Below are 8,892 nucleotides of genomic sequence, written 5' to 3'. Positions count from 1 at the left end.
CAGGTAAGGACTAGAATCGAGGGCAGGATTGAAAGAATAAGCTGGACATTCAGGCACGGAATCAACCGTTCGAGAAGAAGCTGCTTGTGAGTAGGCTGTTGTGTAGTCATAGGTTGCTGTTGTTACAGAATGCGTTGTGCACAAATGGGTTCTTCGAGAAGGAACAGGGACCTAAGCTACGGATGGCCGAATGGACTGAGATTAGTCCTTCTTCCCTGCCAAGGGTTAAAGGAGAACCATTAGGAATTTCATTCCCCCATACAGATAGAGGCGCTGCAAGTTCATGAGATGTCAATCTTAGCTTGACTTGATTGTATGTGATCATTATTATTTTCAAGTTGAGTCCATTTGAGCTAATTTAAGCCATTTCTGAAAACATTCAGCTTACAGGTATTATCAATTGGCCACATTAATTTGTGCTTGGTGTCTGATATGAACCTTGGTTGAAATGGTGGTTACAAGAGGATGCATTTCTTTCGTTTGTGAACATTTTGACACTGCAAATTGATGTTTCCTCGCTTATAGGTAATGGAAAATGAGTTCTACCTTTCTCCTTTTTGAATTTGAGAAATGCTTCTGGCAGACTAAGCTCATTTTCTTCAGTTTTTTATGATTATATGTGCATAGGATGCAATCGAAGTTAAGAATATAGTTAATTTTCTTAATTATTCACATAATTAACAACGTCATTCTCATTGTTTAGAAATTTGTTTTATTCATTAAAATTTTCAAGCGCTTCACTTTCGGATGCACAGTGATTTGAACCTACAGGAAAAAAAAAAAAACCAAACGACTGTCAATGTCCTAATGATTACAGCATAAGGTGACTAAAGAAACCGAGCTTCTGTCAACATTTGAACGTACATAAAAATTATGCAACACAGGGTAACCGTAGAAAAACACTGAAATCAGAGGCAGCAACGAGATTACAGTTTTTGTTAGTTTCTCAGTCCCAGAGCGTCAAAAGGTTCATGTTCGTCCAAACTGCAAAACCCGCATGTTTCCTCCCCTTGATTAAATGACACAATCTGATTGGCCTCCACTTCTGGCAGCGTTTCTTCCAGGCAGTTGGATTCATGTACTAATGGGGGAGTCTCTAGGCCACCTGCTATTAGCTCTCCGATTGTTGATCCCTCCACAAGTAGCTCTGGTGAGGCATTAACGGCAGCAGTAGCATGAATTATTTCGTGAAGCCCTGGCGATGGGGGCCAATCTCCTAGATTCAGCTCTTACTGACTCTACAATATATACTACACACCTCCATTTCATTAATAAAATGCAATGCTTCTCTTAAATATTCCGCAACATACAAAACACAACAATAATTCACAAAAATGAATAATGTGCATTTGATGTTTGAACGCAAATAAGCATCTTGGCCTTCAACCAGGTTTTCTTCCCGGAAAACTCAAGACTAACATTTCTTTAGGCTTAATGTAAAGCTGGAAAAGACACAATGCTTGTGCAACAGCTTTCAACATGTAACTTCTTACCAAACAAATTGCCAGCTGGACTCCACACAACACAGTTGTCATACCTGTAGAGATTGGTGTATTCAATGGGTTTAGTTCAATATGGTCTCGCAGAAATTTTCTGTTTGCCTTGCCTAAATCTGAATACAACAGAAACGAAAACAAAAATCCATCTGGCTGTCCACTGATAGCCACAAAGAACGAAAATCTCTTATGTTTTCAACATTGCAAACGAAAGATTCCATGGAAGTGCCATCAACAATTTCGCATATACTAAAAGTACCAACTGAGAGCTCCAGTGCTTCTTTACATAGTTTACTCCAGCACTTCTTAGATAGACGATCTGCCTAGGACAAAGTGGAGGATTTAAGGATGGGCTCTAAACAAGGAACCATGACCTTAGCTAACATCTTATATATAGTATTGCAACAAGATATAGGTTTGAAATCCTCAAAAGGGCAACCAACCTGTTTCTTTAAAATGAGAGCGATGGAGAAGAAGTTATAATGGACAAGGTCTCAATTAGAATAATTCGAGATAAAAAGAAAACATTAGCCATAACTGCAATGTAATTTTTTCCTAAGTAGCTCAGTTCAATGTAAGTCTATTTTTTTAGGGTTAAACAGGTATTGTTTATTCATTTCAAAAGTTGAATTGCTAAAATCTAGCTGCCTTAAACTAGATCCAAGGAGTGCAGCCCCCCTCTGCACAATAAAACAGAAGAAAGTTAAGGTCATAGGCCTCTCAACCACTACAATAATTCAGGTTGCTAGGAAGTGCCTTCATAAAATTCAGTCACCTCCATGGCTTCTAGCATTTCAGAAATTGTAATCCATTAGGAAGTTTCAATGTAAGTCTATTTTTTAGGGTCAAAAAAGTACTGTTTATTCATTTCAAAAGTTGACTTGCAAAATTGTTGGACTCCACACAACACGGTTGTCATACCTGTAGAGATTGGTGTATTCAATGGGTTTAGTTCAATATGGTCTCGCAAAAATTTTCTGTTTCCCTTGCCTAAATCTGAATACAACAGAAACGAAAACAAAAATACATCTGGTTGTCCACTGATAGCCACAAAGAACGAAAATCTCTTCTGTTTTCAACATTGCAAACGAAAGATTCCATGGAAGTTCCATCAACAATTTCGCATATACTAAAAGTACCAGCTGAGAGCTCCAATGCTTCTTTACATAGTTTACTCCAGCACTTCTTAGATAGACGATCTGCCTGGGACAAAGTGGAGGATTTAAGGATGGGATCTAAACAAGGAACCATGACCTTAGCTAAGATCTTATATATAGTATTGCAACAAGATATAGGTTTGAAATCCTCAAAAGGGCAAGCAACCTGTTTCTTTAAAATGAGAGCGATGGAGAAGAAGTTATAATGGACAAGGTCTCACTTAGAATAATTCGAGAGAAAAAGAAAACATTAGCCATAACTGCAATGTAATTTTTTCCTAAGTAGCTCAGTTCAATGTAAGTCTATTTTTTTAGGGTTAAACAGGTATTGTTTATTCATTTCAAAAGTTGAATTGCTAAAAGCTAGCTGCCTTAAACTAGATCCAAGGAGTGCAGCCCCCCTCTGCACAATAAAATAGAAGAAAGTTAAGGTCATAGGCCTCTCAACCACTACAATAATTCAGGTTGCTAGGAAGTGCCTTCATAAAATTCAGTCACCTCCATGGCTTCTAGCATTTCAGAAATTGTAATCCATTAGGAAGTTTCAATGTAAGTCTATTTTTTAGGGTCAAACAAGTACTGTTTATTCATTTCAAAAGTTGACTTGCAAATAACTAGCTGCCTAAAACTAGATCCACGGAGTACTTGTTGGTCAAAGATGTAAAATGTCGCTTTGCATCTACTTATACTGACCTTGTTGCAAATCTATTTGTAGTAAGTTAATTTTTATTATCCTTTTATACATATGATATTTCTTTCTGGATAACATAAGATGTATTATTTCAAAAAAACAAAATGTCTGTTGTCAACCTAGAGTGGGAAGTACCTATCATTAAGAACAATTCAGTATGGGATTGAGTGTTTCCTGTTTTTCCTACAATGGTCCCTTTACCCTGCAGCTTGCATCAGTAGCTCAAGAGTTAAAATATGATTTGAAAAGGGTGAAATAGAAACAGTTGTTAAATGTATCCATGTGCAAGGCAGTATTTAAATATAAAACACAACTATTTGTTATATCAAATACACTAACTGAATACAAGGGTAAGTTAACAAACAACAACCCTCCATATTGTTATAAGAATATATTTATAAAAAAGAGAATCGTAAAGAACAATTTTTATTACTAGATAGACCCAGCCCTTTCGCTCAATATCATTTTTGAATCAGATGTCAGTTATGTGTCGCAAAAATTGAAATATTTCTTCATAGAACTGCTACTAATACGAGTAAGTAAACGAGAAGGCTAAAGTTGAAAGAAAATTTTAAAGTCGTACTAAAATACAAACCTTCTTTTTAGACTCTAGAGTTCTATAAAAATAAACCTTCTTAGCCATCTACATGTTTCCTACATGGAAGAAGGACTATGAACCACTAAATTGCAGAGAAACCAATATAGTATTAAATCTTTTGTAGAAATGGCATACCTGATGTATTATATAGGTGGCAACTTCCCTTATGTGTACCAACAAGTGCTCCCTGATTCCACAGCCAAAATGTAACATTAAAATACATTCAAAGTCCATCCACAACCTCCTCACATAATTGAAAATGTACTCAACTCAATTTCAGCACTCTGCTGGACAGATGGAGGAAAATGTGAACAGACCTGGCCATCAGGGTCCAGTCAACAACTTGGCGGTCAGGAATACTCCAAATTCGCACTTTCTTATCAAGGGAACCACTAATAAAGTATCTATCATCGACTGGGTTGAACTGGATGCACGTTACTACCTCCCATGCCAAAACAGAAGACGAAAATAGATAAATGGATAATCCAAAAGTGTTCATGCTTGATATAAATCAGGTATTTTGGAAAATGGGCAGTGATTGAGTCCGACTTGCATGTGTTAAGCATGCTGCCAGCGTTCATCCTGAGCCAGGATCAAACTCTCCATGAGATTCATAGTTGCATTACTTATAGGCCATTCTATCATCTGTTTGGAAGGGAATGATAATCAATGCTTTGTTTGTAGTCATATTTAGCTGTGCAACATATATAGGTCCATATCTGATAAACTTGTTCGTACAGTACTTGGGAGGAACAGAGCATTTTTCATATGAAGGCTATGTGCTGGCCTCTGTTTTCTTTGGTGCAAAGATGATTGAGTCATTGGCCCAGAGACAATGGTATTTTGGAGCCCAGCAGCTTGGGAAACCATATATCTACGTAGGCTCCAAGAGCTGAGAAGGGTTGAACAGGGCAGGCACTGTGAAGGTCAGTGGTACCATAGCTTATGTTCCACAGTCTCCATGGATTCAAAGTGGGAAAATTGAAGATAACATCTTATTCAGGAACAAGATGAATAAAACCAGGTATGAAGGTGTACTTGAAGCATGTGTTCTGAAGAAAGACCTAGAATTGTTTTCTCATGGGGATCAAACAGAGATTGGTGAAAGAGGCATCAATTTGAGTGGTGGACAAAAGCAAAGGCTGCAGCTTGCTCGAGCAATCTACTAGGATGCAGGTATCTATGGATTTACTATTAATATACAAAAAGATACACAAGAACATTGAGCAATCCCATGATCATAATTTCCATATCTCCTTGTTTTGTTCACCATTATAAAAGAAATGAAGAGTTACAATTGAAAACAACCTTATTCTTTCAGAAGTTTCAAAAATTACCTGAAACTCAAAAGAGACCCTTAAGTATTCCACTTAGTTCAACAGATATAAAGGAAATAAAACTAAATGAGAGAGAGAGTCGAAACATGGGAATTAGAAAACAACTCTTCCCAAGTGCTAGCTTTTGAGTTTGAAGAAAGATCCTGGCTAAAGGATCTTATATGACTCTTTGATTCTGACAGAAGAGGATCTGATTTTGGTCTTCCAAACAAAATTATATATGCAAATTTGCATACATCCTAGCCCACAAGGAAGGGAACAATGGAATATAATGAATCAATTTCCACCAAAGGAGAGTTTTGACAATACTCGAAGGGATGACTTAAGTGAATCAAATTTCATAAAAATAGCATTTTCCAAGACTTGGATTGATGATTTAATGACGGAAAATTAAGCACGAGAGTCTATATATGATAAGAGTCCACCTAAAAATTTCACAAGTATCTATGTGAAGACTAGAACCTATTATTAAATGCCGGAACATTTACCACAAAAATCCCCTGTCGAGACTAACCAAGTTATAGGGCTTAAAGCTTTTCCTTATATTGTATCTATGAATTTAACAAAGAGGTCTTTATGGTCTGATTACATCTGGATTCCTTTTTTTGATTAAATAGTTTCATGTCAGAATGGTTTCATTATTCAGTCGAAACAAAATAATAAATGTTGATATTTTCAGGATTAGATGGAAACCTATGTCCAGAATGATGTCAGTGTGATTTATGGGCTTTTAGATAGTCATCCAATGAAGCAGTGAAGTGCAATGTATTTCAAATCAAAGTCATGACAACTAATATGGATAAGGAGTAAGATGTTTCAAACAACATCGCTTTTTTCTATATTACTTACAAAATCTATGCTTATGAAAACTATATAAATAATATTGACATGGTAAAAATAATATTGAGAGATATTATCCCTACCCTTTCAATAATAAAAAGGATAAAAATCATATGATAAATAAAGTATTATGAACAACTACACTGAATACAAGGAAATTTCTTGCAACTTCCATAAGCATCATTTATATTCCTAACATTTTCTACCAGCCCCAATGCCTCTGAAACCACAAAGTAAATTGCTCCCAGAAGAACAATTTTTTATATAATTCCCTCAAGAGTAGGTCGCAGAATACCATAATCCATAGAAACCACAAAAAGGAGAAGTCGAGAGACAATTTCCTTAATAGCCATAAAGGTGGTTGCATTAAAACTCGCATATTCAAAATACCACAAGGTCATCTCAATCATTCCAAGGGATATCACTGCCGCTATACAGTTTTGAATATGTAATATATAATTTTTGAAGCAAACGTATTGGAGAAAATAGATAAGTACATGCTCAAAATTCAAATGCAGAGAAGTTCCAAACTGGGCAAGAAGGAAGTAGAAACTTTCATCAACAAACAAATGGCAACACAGAACTGTCAGTCCACACCGCAAAGGAATTCGCTTCCAGATGGTGTTTAAGGAAAGGAAAATTGAGCCTAGCATAGTCACCCCTTAGCCTGTTGTCACCCCTTAGCCTCTAAGCAGCCTTGTCATAAGCCATGGCCGCCTCCTGTGCACTATCAAAAGTCCCTAGCCATAACCTTCAATCAATCGAACCTTTATTAACTGGATGGAATGGTAGTGGAAGAAGACTCTATGTACCAGCAGAAACTTAGAGGGTCCAGCCTGCTGGAAATATGACCGCAGCAACGCACAGAGTTGCCGACACCACTTGCTAACAGCTATATGCAAAAAAATTCCGAAAAACGCAAAACTCTTTTGACAATGCCTTTTTTTTCGCATATATGATCATCTATACTCACGTGGCATGTATGGTATGTAACATGTTACCTCTCTAAATATAATATCAATTACTAGGTAGATGAAGATCGCTTCGAAAACAAATAAACATGACTAACTCACTTGTATCAAAAGAGCATACCTTATATTGTACAGCTCTTCCATGTGTTCTTATTGTATCCCACTGTAGATTTTTTACATATACAAACATAATTTTTAGGTATAGATTTCCATTTAAAATTCATGAAAATGTTTACAAACCTAAAGATATTATGTTCAAGGACGCTCCCACTTTCAGATCCGAAGTTTTAAAAGGGGGCCTGTCATATGTATTGGAAGAAGAACCTGTTTTAAAATAGGTAGCATATCGATTCTCTTGTTTTCCCCTTATCTCAGAACTGCTCGGATTATCTTTCAATTCAAAACTGCAAGAAGGAAGTAGAAACTTTCATCAACACATGAATGGCAGCACAAACTTACCAGTCCAGGGGTGAAGGAATTCTCTTCCAAATGGTGTTTAAGGTGAGGAAAATTGAGCCTATCATAGTCGCCTGTTAGCCTGTAGTCACCCATTAAGCAGCCATGGCCATGGCTTCCTCCTCTGCAGTATCAAAAGTCCCCAGCCATAACGGGGTTCTATTTCTGGGTAACCTGATTTCTGCAACCCATTTACCTGAGTGGGGTTGCCTCACACCTCTGTAAATCTTAGCCAGCTTTGACAGGGCGCTCCCATGAAGCTTCATGGCCTGAGCTCTCAAACTCAGAGGTTTCCGACCCATATGGTTGATTGAAGCAGCTACTTTTGTTAGAAGTTGTTGCGATTGAAGCTGTTGTTGTTTGATGTTGTTGCAATTGAAGTTGTTGTATTTGTTGAATCTGTTTGATGTTGTTGCAATTGAAGTTGTTGTATTTGTTGAATCTATGGTCGATTCAATGGATTCTCCGCTGCACTAGTTTTTCCCTTGAAAACAACTCGAGTTCCATACCAGAGTATCAGAGTGGTCTAAGCCATTTGATGGTAAGTTGGGGAAAAATGATGACTAAGAACACAAGACTTTGAAGAGGTTTTTGGTTACACCAAAAGCCGACAGTTGTTGGTAAGCATTCCAAACCAGTAACTAGGATCCAGAAGGTGGAAATTACTGATTCCATAGAAGTGGGGTGATTCTTCCAACTTAATGGAACCTGGGTCTGATACCATGAAGAGGTTTTTGGGTTACACCAAAACCCACAAATGTTGGTAAACTTTCCAATCTAGTAACTAGGATCCCTCAGGTAGAAATTACGGATTCCATAGAAGTGGGATGATTCTTCCTACAGACTTCAAAATTTAGACCTCTAAATTTCTTAAATTGTTCCAGGCATCCAAACCCTCCAATATTACATCTCCATTGGAAGGAGAAGACAAGCTGCATGCAGAGTCCTCGAACATGTCCGCACGTGAATATTGAAAACCCCGAAATTCTGGTCTTGATAGACAACATCATTATTCTTCATATCTGCATCCCATACCGACCCAAGAGAACCTAAATTGTCATATGCAGCTGAACTTTCTGATGGAAGTAGGACACCTATTTGGTACGATGCATGCATGAAGTACTGAATGCGCTCTGGAATGTTTGAGGTCTGATCATGGGACATTACAGGAATTATGGATTTTGATGCGTGGGAGATCTGGGAAGGATGTTCGGTCCTACAGCCCGCGTTCAAATCAGTTTTAACTAGGTTATTCTAGCTAGGGAAGGAGATTAGGTTAACTAGCCATTGAATGTTTTTATTTGTAATTGAACTGACTGAACATCAATGTAAAACTAGTTATCAGA

General features: G+C 37.3%; 1 pseudogene; it reads right to left on the bottom strand.

Annotated features, from left to right (window-relative positions):
* Positions 1-6,677: 6,677 nt before the first annotated feature.
* On the bottom strand, positions 6,678-8,501 carry LOC149226754 (uncharacterized; annotated as a pseudogene).
* Between the last annotated feature and the right edge of the window lie 391 nt (positions 8,502-8,892).

This window comes from Pinus tabuliformis, chromosome J (assembly GCF_031772625.1).
Source record: "Pinus tabuliformis cultivar Carrire ecotype Pingquan chromosome J, CPIR1, whole genome shotgun sequence".
Taxonomy (NCBI): Eukaryota; Viridiplantae; Streptophyta; class Pinopsida; order Pinales; family Pinaceae; genus Pinus; species Pinus tabuliformis.
Note: the sequence above shows the minus strand (reverse complement) of the source record. Positions and strands in the feature narration are given on the sequence as shown.